The following is a 19,934-nucleotide window of genomic DNA, read 5'->3' on the forward strand; positions in this document are numbered from 1 at the left end:
ACCCCTCACATTTGGGAATCTGGTGAGAGACCCCTGTGAGAGCTGAACAGTTTTATCAGAGTCTTAAGCCTTAAAATTAGGTGCAAGAGAGACATCAGTGAGTTCCCCCACCATCTCTCTGCCTTAACTTAAATATTTTAGTAATATTTTCATTTCTTAAGATTGAGGAGTCTTTTCAAGGTTGGAATTGAATTCCTCCTTTCACAATCACTTGTACTCCCCCTATCACCGTCCTCCCCAATTTTGGACTTGAGATAACGGTACAGACCTGTATCTTCCGAAAAAAAAACAAAAAAAAAACTATTTTTTTTTTTTTCTGGTACCCAGTGACATCGAAGTTTCCTGTGCTGCTCAAACACATTCGTGCCTCACTGCATCAGTCTGTCTAAACAGGCCGGGGCGCTGATGGACTACAGAATCTTTTCGATTCATCCTGGAGAACTGGGCAGAGGACCGAGCAGGAAAATGGACCCAAGAACCTCGTCCATCCAGCAGCCACGCCAGAAGCACCAACTAAATCTAAAAACCACAGATTCAATTAACTAATCCTCTTCCTAGAAGTGCCAAGAAGAAATAATCTTGTCACTATCCCCTTTGCCATGAGCCCCGATCCAAAGCTCAATATGCTTTTGATTTTCCTAGAGTCTTCAAAAAAAAAAACAAAAAAAACAGAAATGTTATTTCAGGGCCACTCCCTGTTTTCCACATTCTTGACAGAGGTATGTTTTTCATACTCTCCACAACATTTACTAATGGAACAGTATTTGTTTTTAGTTTCTGTACAGTATTTTCGTTGGTCTCATCTATGTTTTCATAATTAATTGAACATACAGAACCAGATTGGTTGGAGAGGGTAACGTGGGTAATTATGTCCCAGGAATTTTTTTTTTTTCTTGCTGAAAATATGTAAGACTCATCTTCCTGTTCTTGTCTGATCACCTGAGAGCTTCAGCTGCAGAGAGATTAAATTCCATCCTGTGAAATAACACCAGAGCTATTTAGCAACATTCTCCACTGAACAAGGATATAGGAGATGGTGGTTTGATTTGAACTATTCCCCAATCACACGAGTGGGATCACAGCTCAGAGAGCACGTTCTCAACCAGACGGCTCTGCGCAGCGCTTTCCCGTCTAGCATCTTCACTTTTCTCTGCTTTCCTTTCACTTTTCTGTCACATTAAAATTGGATCGTACACTGATTTATCACAGGGGCGACAGGGCACAATTTGTGTCAACGTCTAAGATGGTTTCATGGGACTTCTGTCAACAACAGCTGAGGACAGAAGAAAGTTTCTTATGAAATTACCTTGAGAGTGATGAGTTTTACTCATGGCAAAAATTTAAGTGTGAAAATTGCACCAACATGTTCCTACAAATACATTTCCCTTCAGAACTTTCAGACTATTGAATAGATATGGTGCCAACAAAATAGAAGGTTTGATCTGGGGCACTATTTTCTTAGCGAAAATGTCACTTATTTGGAGAGTGATTCAGAGCAACTTTGAGGTCTAACATGTAGGAAAAGGATGCAAGAATGGGGAAAATCCGGGACTGAAGTCGTTTGCCTATATGACTCTGTTTAAACCAAAATCTGACCCGTGGGCCCACTGACCCCTGACTTGTGGGCTAAGACTTTCAGAAGGCTCCCCAGTCTGGTGGTCATGGTGGTAGCTTTTGTTTATAGCAGGTAAGGAATCCACCTGCATTGCAGGAGACACAGGAGATGTGGGTTCCATCCCTGGGTTGAGAAGATCCCCGGGAGAAGGAAATGGCAACCCACTCCAGTAGTCTTGTCTGGGAAATCCCATGGACAGAGGAGCCTGGAAGGCTACAGTCCATGGAGTAGCAAAGAGTCAGACATGATTAAACACATGATACAGGATGTTTTGAGATCAGATTGAGAAATAATGCTAATTTGTATGTAAGACCTTCAAGTCAAAATTGTCTGCGGGTTTTTTGTTTTTTTGCTGCTTACAGAAATCTGAGCTAAAAGTAAAGCCTCTACTCCCTGCAGCTTGCGTTTGATAACAAAAAGCAAAGCAACCATAAATACAGACCTTTTTTTTATTGACTATAGGCTGCCACTTCTTCCTTCTTGAAACACGAGTCATTGGGACATAGAACTTATACCATAAGCAGAAACCAGATATCCTTAGAATCAGAAGTATCTCCAACACTAATTGGATTAAAAATCATGAAGCATATTCCCAGACCGGAGCATTCAAATCAAATTAACCACCATTTTATTTTTTAAAAATAAAGAATTAGTGCCTTGTGTGTACATTATCATCACAAGTTAATGAGTGGGGTAGCATGACGGGGCCTCTCACGTTACCGGAACTCAGATCCCACAAAACACCCTACTCATTTATTTTTTCCTGCAAAAGCTGAGCGAGAATCTTAAAGTGCTACTGCTTTCTTCTCCACAAAGTTGGTGCAGCAGAAACTCCTCACTTTGCAGAGGAGAAAAGGAAAGTCCAAAGAGTGATGATAAGCCCAAGACCTCACAGTGGTGTGGCAGCAGAGCCTTCAGGTAAGACCCAGGTGTCCTCACTTATGGGTGAGGACACTGTGTGTGGTCCGGGTTCCATCCTCTGTGCTTCCCTTTTGACTTGCTGATTTGCTCAGTTGCTAAGTCGTGTCCGACTCTGTGAACCCAGGAACTGCAGCCCTCCAGGCTCCTCTGTCCATGGGATTTCCCAGGCAAGAATACTGGAGTGGGTTGCCATTTCCTTCTCCAGGGGATCTTCCCAACCCAGGGATCAAACTTGCATCTCCTGCACTGCAGGCGGATTCTTTACCCCTGAGCCTCCTGGGAAGCTCATGCTTCCCCTTAGATCGAAGGAAGCACAGTGACCATTCCAAGTAGGAGCAAAACCATCATGCATCCCAGATGCTGGCTGGGGAAACAGGAACTCCGTGATCATCCTGGCCCCATATGATACAGTACATTTCCTCTTAGTTCCTCATGACCACCTGCTCATAAAGGAGAAAAGAGAACAGAACAAAGCAAACAAGCAGAGGACTTCTGCTTCTGGTTAGCATGTAAGAGAATGTACTTTTGTTCTTGGGGGTAATGACAAGAGAAATTTGGACAAAATTGAAAGTGTGTTCTATCAGGCTAAGAGCCAAGGGTTGCAAGAAACCCTTCATGAAATGAATTCCAGAGAAAAGCAAGTCTTTCAGGAGTGAGCAGACTTCTTACCAGGGGAGGCAACTGGACCTTGGCATGAGAAGATGGAGAGAGGGGGTCCTGCCAGAACTGTGGAGACTCTGGAGGACAGCAGGACTTAGTTGAGCCTGAGAGGACCCTATGGGTCAATGGATGGATGGAATCTGGAGGAGCCCCAAGTGAATTACTCAGCCACGAATTCTTCCCACCTGTCCTCAACTAGCCTCAACTATAGTAGAGAAGGTAGCAGCAGCAGCCGAAGACCTGGAAAACAGGTCCCCCCCACCCCGCCCCCTAAGATGCTTGGGTTCTGAAGCCCAGACAGAGTTTAACCAAAAGGAACCACGGGCCTCTGGAATCACAGCTCAGCTCTGTGCTGTGTGTGCCGTGCTCAGTCGCTAAGCCATGTCCAACTCTTTGTGACCTCATAGAATGTAGCCCACCAGGCTCCTCTGTCCATGGGATTCTCCAGGCAAGAATACTGGAGTGGGCTGCCGTTTCCTTCTCCAGGGGATCTTCCTGACCCAGGGACTGAACCTGGGATTCTGCACTGGCAAACAGATTCTTTACCACTGAGCCACCTGGGAATAGCTTAACCCCTTCTTAGCTCAAATAGCCAGGCAATGTTGATCCAAGGAAAGAAATGAAGATCACTTGAAAGCGTTGTTTTTGTTGTTCAATCATTAAGTTGTATCCGACTCTTTGAGACCTCATAGACTGTAGCATCCCAGGCTTCCCTGTCCTTCAAAGTGTGAATAAATGTAAGTATGAAAGACAATTTTTTATCAACATTTGATTTGCTTAAAAGGTGATTGCATATTTAAGGAAAAAATAATAGCAATGTGCTATGGCGTTCATAAGATATGTAGAAGTGAAGTAGATGACATTATAGCACAGAAGAAGGAAGAGGGTATGAACTTGAGTGTCCTGGTGAAGCCCTACACTCGAAGTGGTGTAAGATTACTTCTGTGTAAAGGATATCAGTTTCAGCCTCAGAGCAGTGAGTTGCACAAATAGGTTAAGCTCAGCCTTCCCACCTTTCTCTTAGAAGACTGAAGGGATGTGCTGCCTCATCCTCCTCTGTCCTCCACCATCTCCCAGAGTTGGCTCAAACTCATGTCCATTGAGTTGGTGATGCCATCCACCCATCTCATCCTCTGTTGCCCCCTTCTCCTGCCTTCAATCTTTCCCAGCATCAGGGTCTTTTCCTATGAGTTGGCTCTTCGCCTCAAGCAGCCAAAGTATTGGAGCTTCAGCTTTGGCATCAGTCCTTCCAATGAATATTCAGGGTTGGTTTCCTTTAGGATTGACTTGTTTGATCTGCTTGCAGTCAAAGGACTCTCAAGAGTCTCTCCAGCACCCCAGTTCAAAAGCATCAGTTCTTCAGCACTCAGCCTCCTTGATGGTCCAACTCTCACAACCATGCATGACTACTGGAAAAACCATAGCTTTGGCTAGACAGCCCTTTTTCAGCAAAGTGATGTCTTTGCTCTTTAATATGCTATCTAGGTTTGTTATAGCTTTCCTTCCAAGGAGCAAGTATCTTTTAATTTCATGGCTGCAGTCACCATCTGCAGTGATTTGGGAGCCCAATAAAATCTGTCACTGCTTCTACTTTCCACACTATTTGCCGTGAAGTGATGGCACTGGATGCCTTGATCTCAGTTTTTTTAATGCTGAGTTTCAAGCCTGCTTTTTCACTCTCGTCTTTCACCCTCATCAAGAGGCTCTTTAATGGCTCACTTTCTGCCATTAAAGTGGTATCCTCTGCATATCTGTTGTTGCTATTCAGTCACTAAGTTGTAACCAACTCTTTGTGACTGCATGGACTGCGGCGCCCCAGGCCTCCCTGTCCTTCAGTATCTACCAAAGTTTGCCCAAACTCATGCCTATTGAATTGATGCTGCTTCCCTGGTGGTTCAAACAGTAAAGAATCTGCCTGCAATTCAGGAGACCTGGTTTCAATCCCTGGGTCAGGGAGATTCCCTGGAAAAAGGAATGGCTACCCACTCGGGTATTCTTGCTTCAAGAAAGAATTCCATGGACAGAGGAGCCTGGTGGGGTCACAAAGAGACTCACACAACTGCATAATTGAGGTTGTTGATATTTCTCTGGTAATCTTGATTCCAGCTTGTGATTTATTCAGCCCGGCATTTCATATGATGTACTCTGCATATAAGTTAAATAAGCAGGGTGACAATATAGAGCCTTGTAATACTCCTTCTCAATTTTGAACCAGTCAGTTTTCCATGTCCGGTTATAACTATTGCTTCTTGACCCCCATACAGGTTTCTCAGAAGGCAGATAAGGTGGCTTGGTACTCCCATGTCTATAAGAATTTTTCAGTTTGTTGTGAGCCACACAAACCAAAGGCTTTAGCATTGTCAATGAAGCAGAAGTAGTTGTTTTTATGGAATTCCCTTGCTTTCTCCATAATCCAACAAATGTTGGCAATTTGATCTCTAGTTCTTCTGCCTTTTCTAAGTCCATCTCGTACATCTAGCAGTTCTCAGTTCGTGTACTGCTAAAACCTAGCTTGAAGGATTTTGAGCACAACCAGGCTAGCATGTAAAATGGGCACAATTGTATGGTAGTTCGGACATTCTTTGACATTACCCTTCTTTGGGACTGGAATAAAAAGGGCCCTTTTCCAGTCTCGTGGCCAATGCTGAGTTTTCCAAACTTCTTGACATATTGAGTGCAGCTCTTTAGCAGCAGCATCTTTTAGGATTTTTAATATTAATAGCTCAACTGGAATTCTGTTACCTCCACTAGCTTTGTGCATAGTGATGCTTCCTAAGGTCCACTTGATTTCACACTCCACGATGTCTGGCTCTAGATGAGTAACCACACCATCATGGTTATCTGGGTCATTAAGAATTTTCTTTATAGTTCTTCTGTGTATTCTTGCTATTCTGTTCTTAATCTCTTCTGCTGCTGTTAGGTCTTTATGGTTTCTGTCCTTAATGTGCCCATCCTTGCATGAAATATTCCCTTGATATCTCCAATTTTCATGAAGAGATCTCTAGTCTTTTCCATTCTATTGTTTTCCTCTATTTCTGTGCATTGTTCATTTAAGAAGGCCTTCTTATCTCTCTTTGCTATTCTCTGGAACTCTGCATTCAATTGGGTATATCTTGCCCTTTCTCCCCTTCCTTTCCCTTCTCTCCTTTCCTCAGCTGTATAAGGCCTCCTTAGACAACCATTTTGCCTTGTTAGATTTCTTTTTGTTTGGGATGGTTTTGGTCACTGCCTCCTGTACAATGTTATGAACCTCCATCCATAGTTCTTCAAAAAGGCCCAGTAGATACACCCAATTTAGGTGGTGGTGGCTGAAGCCACTGCTGTTGTACAACTGTCATGCCCAAAGAAGAACTTCTGTAAACAATGAGAGATGGGAGCTTAACAGGAAACAACTATAAAAATGTCACACGGTCCTCTGGGAAGCATCACCATGGGCCACACAACTGTCAAAGACAGCAAAAAAGTCTGCTTATTTTAATTCAGCACAAAGAGCTCAAAGAAAGCTGGGATCAAGTTCTACAGAACTCTTCCAGTCCTTTCTTGCATCCATTTTACTTGCTCAGAACGACTTTGAGAATGAAGAGGAAAGAATAAAATGGGAGATTTGTTAATTTCAAATGTCAGCAGAGGTTGACAGTACAAGCAGGCCTCAGGGGAATCTGGTTCACCTGGGGATGACTGATTCAAGAAAGCTTCAGTTGTGCAGAATCCAGCAATCTAGCAATCTCTTGCATCTCATCTGCAATGTCTTAGAAAATTTAGATGTGTACTCACCAAAAAGTTCAGGGGTTAAAAGAGAAATACCAAAGTCGACTCATAGAGGCAGAAGAGAAGAAGAGAGGGCCTTTCTCTGACTTCTTGATGTGTGTTTGTACTCTACTCTGATATCTGCTTCCTCATCCCTACAAGTCTGGGAACCTCATAGAGGCAGGTGCCGTGAGGAAACAGAAAGCAAGAGAGGTAAGAGAAAATTAGCACAGAGCAGATTTCAGAGATCAAAGGACAGCAGTCCAGAACCTTTTGTGGGAGGGACAAGCCTGATGCAGGCAGCCTAGGTTCTAGGACCCTTTCGAAGGCTAAAGCCTTGAAATACTCACCATACAATTGGGATAAATTTGCCTCACAAAGATAAATGTCACATTATTCCAACAGATAGAACAATGGTTCATGCATATTTCCTTTGAGAAATTTTTGTCCCAAAGCCATACCCACTAGCCAAGTGACCTTCCTTGCAACAAAGTTAGAGAGGGACCCACCCATTGCATGTACCTCCAATAGCTTTGGGCTTACAATTGGATGTGATCACCACGATGGGAGCCTGATAATGGCCCCCAAAGACATCCAGGCCCTAATCCCTGGAGTTTGTGGTTATTATCTTTTATGGTAAAAAGGGTTTTGCACGTGTGAGCAAGTTGAGATGGGAAGATTATCCTGGATTACTGGGTGAACCCTAAATGTAATCACAAGTGTCCTGACAAGACGCTTAATAAGGGATATCTATAAATCTCAGAAAGAGATTCAACTACAGAAGCGGAAAAGGTGATGTGCCAACAGAAGTAGTGGGAGAGATGGAAGAAGGTCCAAAGATGCTGTACTGTTGGCTGTGAAGATGGGGGAAGCAGCCAAGAGCCAAGGGATACAGAGGGCTGCTAGAATCAGAAAAAAGGCAAAGAAAAGATTGTCCTCTGGTGCTCCGCTAAGGGACCAACCCTGTGGACAGCTGGCCGTTAGCCCAGTGACACGATACTGGACTTTGAACTCCAGACCTGTAAGGCAACCCGTGTTGTGCCACACACGGTAGTAAGTAATTAAGGTTGTGATCATTTGTCACGTATGTTGTGAGGTAGGGGGTCTGACTTCATTTGTTTGCATATTGATATACAGTTGCTACCCTGGTGGCTCAAACGGTAAAGAAGCTGCCTGCAATGCGGGAGACCTGGGTTCGATCTCTGGGTCGGGAAGATCTCCTAGAGGAGGGCATGGCCACCCACTCAAGTATCCTTGCCTGGAGAATCCTCACAGACAGAGGAGACTGGCAGGCTACAGTCCATGGGGTTGCAAAGAGTTGGACACGACTTAGAGACTAGGCACAGCACAGCATACAGTTGCCACAAATTATTTGTTAAAAAGATCATTCTTTCCCCATTGAATGGCATCCTTCTTGAAAATCAATTGACCATAGATGTATTGGTTATTTTGGGGCTCTCTGTTTTGTTTCATTGATCTGTATGTCTATACTTAGGCCAGTACCATACTGTCCTGATTACTGTAACTTTAAGGGTTGAAGTCAGCAAGTTTGAGTCCTTCACCCTTTTCTCTTCTTTTTGAGACTGCTTTGCCTATTCTGGGTCCCTCACGTTTCCATAAAAATCTTGGGATCAGTTTGTACATTTCGGTGGGGGCGGGGAAGGCAGTTGAAATTTTGACCAAGGATTATATTGAATCTGTAGATCACCTTAGGCAGTACAACCATCTTAATATTATCCGCCAATTCATGAACATAGGAGGTCTTTCTATTTATTTAAATCCTTTTGTAGTTTTAAGTGTGGGTTTTGCACTACTTTGGTTTAATTCATTTTAAAATATTTTCTTCTCTTTGATACTACTGCAAATGGAATTGTTTTCTTAATCCCAATTTCATTGTTCATTGCTAGTATATAGAAATGTAATTAACTTTATAGATTTATCTTGTATTCTGTAACTTTGCTGGACTTGTTTATTAGTTCTAATAAGCTTTTTAGTGGAATACCTGGGGTTTTCTATATATAAGATCATGTCATCTGCAAATACAGGTAATTTTAAGTCTTCCTTTCCAACCAGGCCACGTTTTATTTTTGTTTTTGTTTTTGTTTTTTGGCCAATTTCCCTGTGTAGAACCTCCAGTGAAATGTTGACTAGAAGCAGCAAGAATGGATATCTTTGTCTTGCACTAACCTCAGGAGGAAAACATCCATTATGCTAGCTGTGGTTTCATTTTTGTTTTTAATAGATGCTCTTCATCAGATTGAAGAAGTTCCCTCTTATCTCTGGCAGTCAAATGTTTGTTGGTTACTTTCTTTAAAAAACAAAATTGGACCCAACATAGACTTGTTTGGATTTCTGGTTTTGTCAAAAATCCTAAACACTTCAGAAGATATGATCCCAACTGAGTTCACGATGAAAACTCCAAGACAAAAATATACACAGTTCTGTGACATCTCATGTTTTAGGATGCATAGCACTGTACAAAACACTCTGAAATACTTCTGTCCAAAAAAGGTTTAAGCAAAATGAAAAGTATTACTTAGCAGAAAGCTAATTCCTCCACCTTCCCATTCCCCAGCTAAGTGGTGAGACTCTTCTCCCTGTCTACTTCCAGGTACCAGTTAAAAGCAACGCATTCATTCTCTAAACTTTCTGAGGAAACACTTAAATCTCAGTCCTACACCTGGTTTTCTTCTGAACTCAAGTTCATCTTCCTTTCACCACCTGTGAGTCTCCCTTCTGTATCTCCTCATTCCCATATTTTTCATTTCCAGTCAAAGATAACACCTGGTCCTTGGGGAAGACCATGAAAAGGAGTGAAGCAAAAGTTCTTCCCGATATTTCAGGGGATTTGCTTGAAGCTGCAGCAATGATCCATCTCCAGGTCCCTCCTGCAGCGCAAAGGAGTCCCGATGGAGTAGCTGGGAGCCTGCTGGATTCCACAGAAGTAGGACTTTGTCCTCTGTTCAAGGGTGTGCCCCAGAGGAACACCTGAAGGGGCTCCCTCTTGCCTGGGCTTCAGGGCTCTAAGGCCTCTGGCTAGCGCCACCCCCTTTCTTGGTGTCCTCTTGTTTAGAGTGTGGCTGCCTTGGCCATGGCCAAGGTGGGGGCTCCTAATCCACTCCTCAGTCCACCAAGATATCAGGCCAGAAGCTCTGAATGAATGCTTCCCTGGGTTCTCTGTATTCTGATTTTCTGGGCAACTAATCATCTCCAGAAGCCTGAACAATTCAGTCATCTCAAGCCCGGGACTTGGATTTATCCAGGAGGCAACCAGCTTTCCCTCAGAAGGATCGGGAAAGCCCGAGCTGAGGTAGGTGTGGCCCTCCTAAGTTGCCCTCCCAGAACTCGTGGAGCACACCTGGCTCCCAGGAATTGAGTAAGGAGTCTTTGCTCAACTTAATCTTATTACTGTGGACTTTCGTTCCTGAACAGGCTCCTGCAAATAGAAGCTCTCTTTACATCTGGCATCCCTGCCGAGGTCATGCTCTGAAGATGTCCTCTGAATACGAGGAGATATACCTTCTTCTGGATACAGATCCATAGACATCCTGTGAACAACCATTCCCGTCTCTCTCTGCGCATGTGACCCGAACAGATTAATTAGCAAAATTTCAATCTCTGGGCATAGTGACTGCTTCAGGGATGAATTTGTCCCATGAGAGTAAATCCTGGTTCTTATTCAGCAGCTAACAGGGTGAGATGTGTTCTTTTCTCCTCAACATCTAACCTGAAAGACTTCAGATTCTGGAGCTGCTGACCACCCTCTTGATCCACAAAAAAATGGTCCAAGAATAAAGTCCACAAGAATCAGAACAGAACCAAGGGATAGAGTTCGACATTTTAGGAGCTCCTGGGTCTAACCAGGCATACATATTCTCTTTTTGCCTAACCAAAAATCTAACTTGGGTTAGATTTTTCTATCATTTGTATCCAAAAGATTCCTAGAGGACACGAACACCATGCCCACAGATGTGCAGAAGGCCCAGGCCCTGCTCCCCTCATTCTCCCCTACCAGGTAAGTCTTCCTTCTCCATGATTTAAATCTGCCCCATCCTTTGCAGTGATGCTGAAGCTGAAGCTCCAATACTCTGGCCACCTGATGTGAAGAGCCGACTTATTGGAAAAGACACTGACATAGGGAAGGATTGAAGGCAGGAAGAGAAGGGGGCAACAGAAGATGAGATGGTTGGATGGCATCACCGACTCAATGGACATGACTTTGAGCAAACTCTGGGAGATAGCGAAGGACAGGGAAGCCTGGCGTGTTGAAGTTCAGGGGTTCACAAAGAGTCAGATATGACTTAGTGACTGAACAATGACATCCTTTGGAGTACTGCTCAAAAGTTATCTGGAGTGTCCCAAGACTAATGCCCTTTCTTGTGGCATAATAAGAGAACTATATTTGGTCTCTCCCCCCAGTTCCTGACACAGAGCTCCTAAATCCCTGGCTATTTCCTGAATGATAGGGATACTCAGAGCATCTTTTGTTCTAGCATCTGGTTTCTGATCCCGGTTCCTGACTCAGAGCGCCTAAATCTCTTCGCTACTCCTGGCTGATAAGAGTTTCTTCTGTTCTTTTGAGGCAGTGCTTGATGGGATCCTGGATAACTTTCGGGTGGGAGCAGGTCACCAAAGACCAAGCTATGTTTAGATTCTTGGAGCTTTTAGCCCTACCCTTCACCCTCCAGGGAGAGGCAAAGAGAGGATCTGAAGACTGAGTTAATAATTGATCACGCCTACATGATGAAGTCTCTGTAAAAATTCCTAAACTGTGGGGAGCCAAGAGTTTTCAGGTTGGTAAGCACGTCCACAAGCTAGGAGGGTGGTGCACCCCATCTCCATGGGGACAGAAGCCCTTGTGCTTGGGACCTTCCAGACTTTGCCTTATGTACTTCTTCATCTGATTGTTCATCCGCATCCCTTATGATACACTCTGAAATGAGCATTTCCCGGAGTTTTGAGAACCATTTCAGCAAATTATTGCACCCAAGAGGCGGGGATCATGAGAATTCCAGTTTATAGCCAGTCAGAAGCACAGATGACAGCTTGGAGCTTGAGACTGGCAACTGAAGTGGGGTCAGTCTTGTGTGGCTGAGTCTTTAATCTGAGGAGTCTACACCAACTCTGGCTTGTTAGTGTCCGAAGTGTAGGATACCCAGCTGCAGTCTGCTGAGTTGGAGAACTGGTTGGTATGGGGGAACTCTCTACACACTTGTCAGAAGTGTTGTGAGTAGAGGCAACAGGGGTTTCTCTTTACTTCTCCAAACAGATGTGACTACAACTTCTAACTCTGAATCTAACCCATCCTTTAGAGCTCTCCTTAGAGACTCTTCAGACTTTCTTGGCTCCAAACCTCCTAAGCTTCTTACGGGTAGGAATCAGGGCTTGTCCGTCTTGTATCTGCAGTCCCATGCCCCAACTTCCATCCATAGTAGGTCCTTAGAATTACTTCTGAGAACCTATGGGATCTACAAGGTCAGAGACCATAACAAAGGGTCCACTGGGAAGGGATGGGGGATGGGTAATGAGCAAGACTTCTGCAATCTACTTCCATACGATTATTTGAGTCTTTTATGACTGTATTATAATATTTCTTTTGCAAAGAAAACCCTCAGTGGAATAACTGAGAAGGGGCAGTGGATTGGCCAGCATTTCTGCACAGGATTCTGAAGCCCCTTGAACCCACATCTCTTGTGGGAATCCCACACTTGCTGCTTCAAGCAGAGACCCAAGCTCCAATCCAGGGCTTTGACCTTGTGTGGGAAGGACTGATCTATCACCGATGCAGTCATGGACAAACTGCTTCACAGAGCATTTTATCCCCTAGAAAATCTCCAGCCCCGCCATCCTGGGTGCTGCCCAGACTCTTCAAATACAAGCCCAAATAAAATAAATAAAAGTAAATATTGTTCTCATAAAGCCATGGGATGCCTAGCAACCAAGAACAAAGGAGGCTGGAGGAAGCAGGTTGACTCTCACAGGCCCCTGTGTGTGTAAACTGCAGTAAAAACTTTTTCTCTGTGAATAATGTATTTTTGAGTGTTAAATTACTGAGGGTGTATGTGACACTGAGGCTGAGAACCACCCAAAAGTTGACATGCCTTGGGCCCTGCCCTGGAGGAGAGGTCAGGGGTCATCTTAGCCTTTGTCCCGCTACTGACATTGTGTGTGTGGGGGTCCTCCCCTGCAGCCTTGGGACTGGGACTCTGGGACTAGGGCTCTGAAACCACAGTGGTCCAACCCCCAGTGAAATTCTAAAGAAAATATTAAGTCATAGAATGAACCTGAGAGCTCTGATGCTCTTTCATGGCCATTGTGTGTGCTCTGTCACTCAGTCATGTCCGACTCTTTGTGACCCCATGGACTGTAGCCTGCCAGGGCTCCTCTGCCCATGGGACTATCCAGGCAAGAACACTGGAGTGGGTTGCCATTTCCTCCTCCAGGGGATCTTCCTGACCCAGGGATGGAATCCACATCTGTGTCTCCTGCATTGACAGGTGGATTCTTTACCACTGCACCATCTGGGAAGCCGCCTTGTGATCATTACAATGCTCCATTAGAAAAAAATAAATATAAGGCACATAACGTTGTTCCTTTTTAAAAAAAATTATATTTGTTTATTTGGCTGAAGCAGGTCTTAGTTGCGGCACACAGAATCCTTAGTTGCAGCATGTGGGATCTCGTTCCCTGACCAGGTACTGAACTTGGGTCCCCTGCACTGGGAGCTCAGAGTCTTAGCCACTGGATCATCAGGGAAGTCCCCATAACACTATTCTTATTAATTTTTTAATATGAAACTTTGTAACACACTCAAAGTAGAATAGTATGATTTTTTAAATTATCATCAAAGTTCAACGTTATAAAAATTTGGCCACATTGCCTCATCAATATTCTCTCTCTTTCTTTTCCTTTGCTAAACTATTTGAAAGCACATCCAAGATATAACTTCATTTCACCTGCACATACTTCAGTACGAATCTCTGAAAATTACAGCCATATTCTTTTGTAACCACAAGGCCAGTTTTATGTCTGAGTAAGTTAAATTTACTTTTGCGGGGGGCAACCTCCAATACTTTAGACCATAATCAAATGCTCCTGATTGTTTCAAAAGGGTCTTTTTCATTTGCTCTGTGTTCTCACATTTGTAATGCCCCTTCTTGGCTGATGTCCCAGGCATGTGTTTAGACTGACTTTTAGAAATCTAGGATTATCAGGGACATAATGAAAGCAGGGAAGAGGCAAGAGGAAAGAAAAAAAAAAAAAAACATTAAAGCAGTGTGAAAGTGGTATTTTTATAAGATCCAGGTAAAATCTTATTGGCCATTAGCTTTGCCCATAGGAGACACCCCAACTGGGTGGGACTGGATTAAACTGAACCCGCTGATAAAGCAGAAATTTCCCCTGGCATCTTCTGAGACTTGAGAGCTTCTGAAGATTTAAGGAGGTGGATAAAATGTTGCTGTCATTGTCTGTCACCATGGAAACTCTAGCCAGGACTTGGCATTGCTAGAATTTTTCCAGTGGATTTTGAAGACTGCTAACCCTAGGTCAGAGGGAGAGGGAGTGTGAATTTACATTAGATATATAACTGCTACCTGGCACAGCTTCCCCAAAGAAGAGGGAAAGGATATCTTTGGGGGCAAGGTCAATAGAAAGCTTGAAGGAAAGAGAGAGGAGCCTTCAAAGCTCCCTTACTCGATAGGCAGACCCTTGTCATGGAAGGTGGGGGATGCATCTGACTCCTGAGAACTGGTCAGTCCAAGAGAAGTGAAAAACCTGCCTACTTTATGACCCGTGACCCCACCTCTAGGAATGTATTCCAAAAAAGCCAAAGTTTGCACAAAGATTTATTTTGTTTGAGGACATCCCTTAGCACATTATTTATAGCAATAAAAAGGGTGGGGAGGATTACCTGAAGACTCAACAATATAGGGTCACAAAAAGTCGGACACGACTGAAACCACTTAATACAATATAGGGTTGGTTTAACAAATTATCTTGCAGGCGTGTTCAGTCGTGTCTGCAACCCTATGGACTGTAACCTGCCAGGCTCCTTTGTCCATGGGATTCTCTTGGCAAGAATAGTGGAGTGGGTTGCCATTTCCTCCTCCAGGGGATCTTCCTGACCCAGGGATTGAACCCGAGTCTCCTGAGTCTCCTGAATTGCAGGCAGATTCTTTACCACTTGAGCTATCAGGGAAGCCTGTAATGAATTATAGCTCATCTCTATACGGAAATACGAAGTATCCACCTAAAACATGTTGTGGAAGAATACGTCATGAGATGGAAAATTTTTCATCTCATGTTAAGTAGGAAAAAAAGAGTTATAAAGTTGGTCTGATGCCAGTCTCATGTTTTAAAACATAAAAGGGAAAGAAAGGAAGTGGGGGAAGAAATGAGAAGTCTGTACATCAAAATGTTTTAAAAAATACATAGTTTTCTCACCAGGTGATTGAATTATTGCCCTCTCCCCGCAAGTTTCTTGCAATGATGGTAGTGATAGTTTAGTCGCTAAGCTGTGTCCGACTCTTTGCAGTCCCATGGACTGTAGCCCACCAAGCTCCTCTGTCCATAGAATTTTCCAGACAAGAATACTTGCCTTAGAAACCTCCTCAGATTTTCTTGGCTCCAAACCTCCTAAGCTTCTTAATGTTTGGAACCAGGGTTTGTCTGTCTTGTATCTGCAGCCTCACGCCCCAACTCCCATCCCAGCAGAGTGGGCTGCCATTTCTTTCTTACAATGAGCTTCCATCAATTTATGATTTTAAAACATTTATAATAATAATAGTAAACATAATAGAGAGGTAGAGGAAAGGGAGGAAAAAAAGGGCATTGTGGGGAGAGGAGGAGAAAAACGCAACTGTCTGAAAAGAAGAGAGGCAAAAGGAAGGGAAGGGAAGAAAGGAAAGTAACTCATCCAGGCTGGTGGGTTTGAGAGCCCCTTTACGAGGTTCACTTACAGCTAAAAACAACTCTTTTACAAGAGAAGAAAAGGAAACAAAATAAAGATTTTGAAGGTCTAAGTAATTATCTACTAAGTGGTTGGCATGTACACATTGGCTAGACAACCTCAGGCCACAATTTTCTTTGGAGAGAATGTGGTTCCCTTTCTTTATAAGACTAACTTAATCATCAACCTTGACTTTGTAGGTTTGAGGGATTATAAATAATTCATAATATTGTAGCAATTCATTTATATAATTTTCCTGAATGATCATTAGTTTCGCCATTTGACTTATTGAGAACCTGGCATGCAGTTTCACATCAGTTTATTAGCTAGTAAGGGCCTGGCTAGGGAACTCCTGCTCATTAAAAAAATGATGACAAAATCGGGTAATGTTTCTCCTGTGAAGTTTTCCACTACCATCAGAAAGTACTCTCTGTGCCTAACTTAAAAAAGAACAAAATCCAGTTTGTGATGACCGGTCCTGGCCAGTGAGTGGTTAAAGCTTAAAAAGGAACATGTGTTTTGGGGGGAACTGTGGCTTATCAGCAGGGGTGGGAGCATCATCTCACGTGTTGTCCCTGGGCCCAGGGTAGGGGACATGATATGGCCAGGGCTGGGACAGTGGCCAGCATCCCTTCCCTTGCAGCCTCTGACATCCTTTCTAAAGCAAACCAACAGCACCAGGCGTCCCATAGGCATCTGGTCCAAAGCACAGCTGGCCATCCCATCACACCTTAAGCTACAGGACACAGTTCATTCTCAATCGTCCAGGGCTGTTAAGTCAGGTTCTGTTCTCAGAATCTCAGACTGTCTTCCTCTTTCTGATTTTGGGTCACTTGAGCTGCCTACTTGCAATTACCCGCATCACACTAGGAAGAAAGTTGAAATCACTGCCAAGAATGGGGCTTTCTGGTCACTGCTGCGTCAAGCACCTATTACATATGTGCCAGGTTCATCCCAAGCATTCATCAAGCAAGTATTTATTGAGCACCTACTCTGCACCCAAGCTTATTCCAGGCACTGAAGACATAGCAGTGAACAAAACAGATAAAGGCTACCTTTAGGTGGTGAGGATAAAAAGCCAATAAACAAGAATATATCATGTGCCAAACAGGTTAGGGCTAAGGAGAGAAACTAGCAAACAGAAACAGGCAGCATGAAAGGCTGCTGTCTGGATGGGGTGCCCAGGGAAGGCCCCACTGAGGTGACATCCCTGAAAAGAAGTGGAGGAGGTAAGCGAGTGAGCCCGGCAAGAATCTGGGGAAAGAAAATGCTAAGCAAGGAAACAGCAAGTGCAAAGGCCCTGGGGTCGGTCTGTCCTGGCAAGATTGAGGCACTGTTTCTCAACTCTTCTTTTTATTCTAAATATGTATTTATTTGGCTGTGTCAGGTTTGAGTCGCAGCACTTGGACTCTCCAGTTGTGGCGTGCAAGCCTCAGTAGTTATGGCACTCGGGCCTAGTTACTCTGTGGCATGTGGGATCCTAGTTCCCCATCAGGGATCGAACCTGCGACCCCTGCATTACAAGGCAGATTCACAACCACTGGACCACCAGGGAAATCCCCCCTTTTTCTTTTTTTTTAATTATCACTCTCCTACAGAGGCTTTTTAGGTATTTTTCCCCTAATTGTTCCTGATGAAATTTTATCGTATACTTATTTATGTCCTGTGTGTACATGTGTGTTCTATTGTATATCTGTATGTGTCTTGTGTGTACATGTGTATTCTGTAAGTAAAAAGAGGAAGATTGTTTTGTCCTTAAGAGTCAGTTTTTGCACCCTTGGGAGACGGGACATCCCATAGAGAATGCACGACTGTGCAAGCAGGCAGGTGGGCCTGGAGCAGAGAGAGGGGAAAGGTGCAGGAAGGAGAATCCAAGAGGCGACTTGAGATCCGCAAGGTCCGACTCAGGCAGGGCCTTGTAGGTCCGCACAAGGACCTTTCACTTCCAGGGAGGCTGGCGAGTTTTAGCTGAGGGATGACATGGTGTGAATTACATTTTCTTAGGATTGCTGGGGCCACTGGGAGCAAATACAGGACTATAAAAATGAGTGACAACAATCCTGGTCTTAAATAAGGTAATCGGCAGTGGACAGGGGGACCCCTCCTCTCTCCACCTCCCATCCTTCCGGCTCCTCCCCTTCTGCCCTTCATTTCTTTCCTCATTCCTTCTGGAAAGATTCACCGAGCACCCATCCTGGGCAGGCAGTGAAGATACACGTCAGTGGCCCGTGCTGAGTGGGAATAAAAGTGGTCACAGTATGTTACAGGGGCACAGAGTACGGAGCCCCAGCTATGGGGGAATGGGTGAGGGGTGGCTGGGGAAGGGAGCTCACATGGCTTCCTGGGAGAGGAGTCACCTGGAGGCAGGTGCTGAAGGAGGCGTAGGGCTTGGCCAGGAGAAGAAGCTGTAGAAGCACTTTGGGGAGAGAGGGCAGTGTGGGTTGAAGCCAGAGCAAGGCCAGAGGACAGAGGAAGGAAGTGCAGGCTGCTGTCCTTTGTGAGAGGGAACACAGGTGTGAGCCAGGTGGCAGGGGCTTGAATGGACCCCAGGAGGGGCCGGAACTTGAGGGGCCTTAGAGGTCACATTCAAGACCTCAGACTTGATCTTGTAGAGTAGGGAGCACAGAAGGGTCTCGAGCTGCACTGTCACGGGCATGTCAGAGCATCTGCTTTGGCAGCTGCATGCAGGCTGAGGGAGCGCATGTGAAGGCAGGTAGGGACTGGGATGTATCGTTAAGAAGTTCAGGTGACAGGTGCAAAGGGTCGGTGATAGGATTCCAAGGGTCCAGGTTGTCATCCTCTCTAATCGCTCTCATTATTCATCTTCCTCTCAGGCAATAAGGTGGAGGAGAAACCAGCCCAGCATCAAAGAAGAACCCCCATCTGTTCCAATAGAGACACAACTGGATAGACCATCAACACAGATTGTTCTTGTCTGCGGCTCCTCTGGAACTGTTGTTGCTATTCTTCCATCTCTAAGTTGTGTCCAACTCTTTGTGACCCCATGAACTGCAGCACGGCAGGCTTCTTTGTCTCCCTGTATTTCCTAGAGTTTGCTCAAATTCACGCCCATTGAGTTGGTGATGCTATCTAACCATCTCATCCTCGGTCACCCCCTTCTCCTCCTGCCCTCAATCTTTCCCAGTGTCAGGGTGTTTTCCCAATGAGTCAGCTCTTCGCATCAGGTGGCATAGGTGGCCTCTTTGACTGTGGACCCCACTTAAACATTTCCCCTGCACATTTTGAATGACTCAGGATAAAGCTAGTCAGAGGGAGTCAAAGGCAGAGCTCTCCCAGGAAGTGGGCAGGTAGGGCCAGCCCTGCTTCCCCAGGAAAGCCCTGGGGAAGGACCTGTGGGCACAGCCACATGTCCCTCTAAGGATGACTATTTTGTGTAGAACATTTCTTCCAGCACAAGGCAGGTCAGGAGCCCCAGCCTGCACAACTCCAGGTCTGTCTGCCACTCCCTGGCAGCACCTCGAGCCCTCGGCTCCCTGCTCTCCACTGTCTTCCTTTCCATGAACTTTAACTACACTTGGGCAGATCCGTGAGAATAAATTAAGAACAAAACAGACAAGGACCTGCATTCAAAGCAAAGGCTGACGCTCCTGGGGCTGGAGTCCATGAGGAAAATTGCTTCTGCGTCTCATTTTTCATTTTCTAACAGCCCGTCTCCTCCAGTTTCCACATCCCAGGTGGAGCCAGGGACAAGAACATTCCAGTGTCCAAGCCGTGATGCTGGAGGGAAACGAGACCTGGTGGCAGACCCCTCCCCACCTCGGACTCCAGGCCCTCCCCTGATTGCTCAGCGTTAAGGGTGAGAGGCAGGTTGACCCCTCATGCCTCCACCCTCAGGAGAATGGAGTTGAAGCTACCGGTGTTCTTCCAGCATAGCCGATGACCAGCAAGGAGGCACTGCAGAGACCCAGCTGTGCGGGGCGCTTCCTATCGCCTGCACTGTGAGGCTGCGTGCCTGGCTGGCAGGGCCTGCAGAGGGGACAGCTAAGAGGTCGTGGCTGTCATCTAGGATGCCAACCTCAG

At 45.0% G+C, this 19,934-nt stretch overlaps 1 long non-coding RNA gene across 2 annotated transcripts; it reads left to right on the plus strand.

The window, feature by feature from the left end:
• The first annotated feature begins 330 nt into the window (after positions 1-330).
• LOC133239484 (uncharacterized) lies at positions 331-18,913 on the plus strand. 2 transcript variants are annotated; one of them, XR_009733847.1, is made up of 3 exons: positions 331-3,933; positions 17,898-17,968; positions 18,728-18,913. It is a non-coding gene; the product is annotated as an uncharacterized LOC133239484 (long non-coding RNA). The 2 variants fall into 2 exon arrangements; XR_009733848.1 differs by lacking the exon at positions 331-3,933 and adding an exon at positions 13,579-13,976.
• The last annotated feature ends 1,021 nt before the right edge of the window (positions 18,914-19,934 follow it).

Source organism: Bos javanicus, chromosome 26 (genome assembly GCF_032452875.1).
Source record: "Bos javanicus breed banteng chromosome 26, ARS-OSU_banteng_1.0, whole genome shotgun sequence".
NCBI classification, from domain to species: Eukaryota; Metazoa; Chordata; class Mammalia; order Artiodactyla; family Bovidae; genus Bos; species Bos javanicus.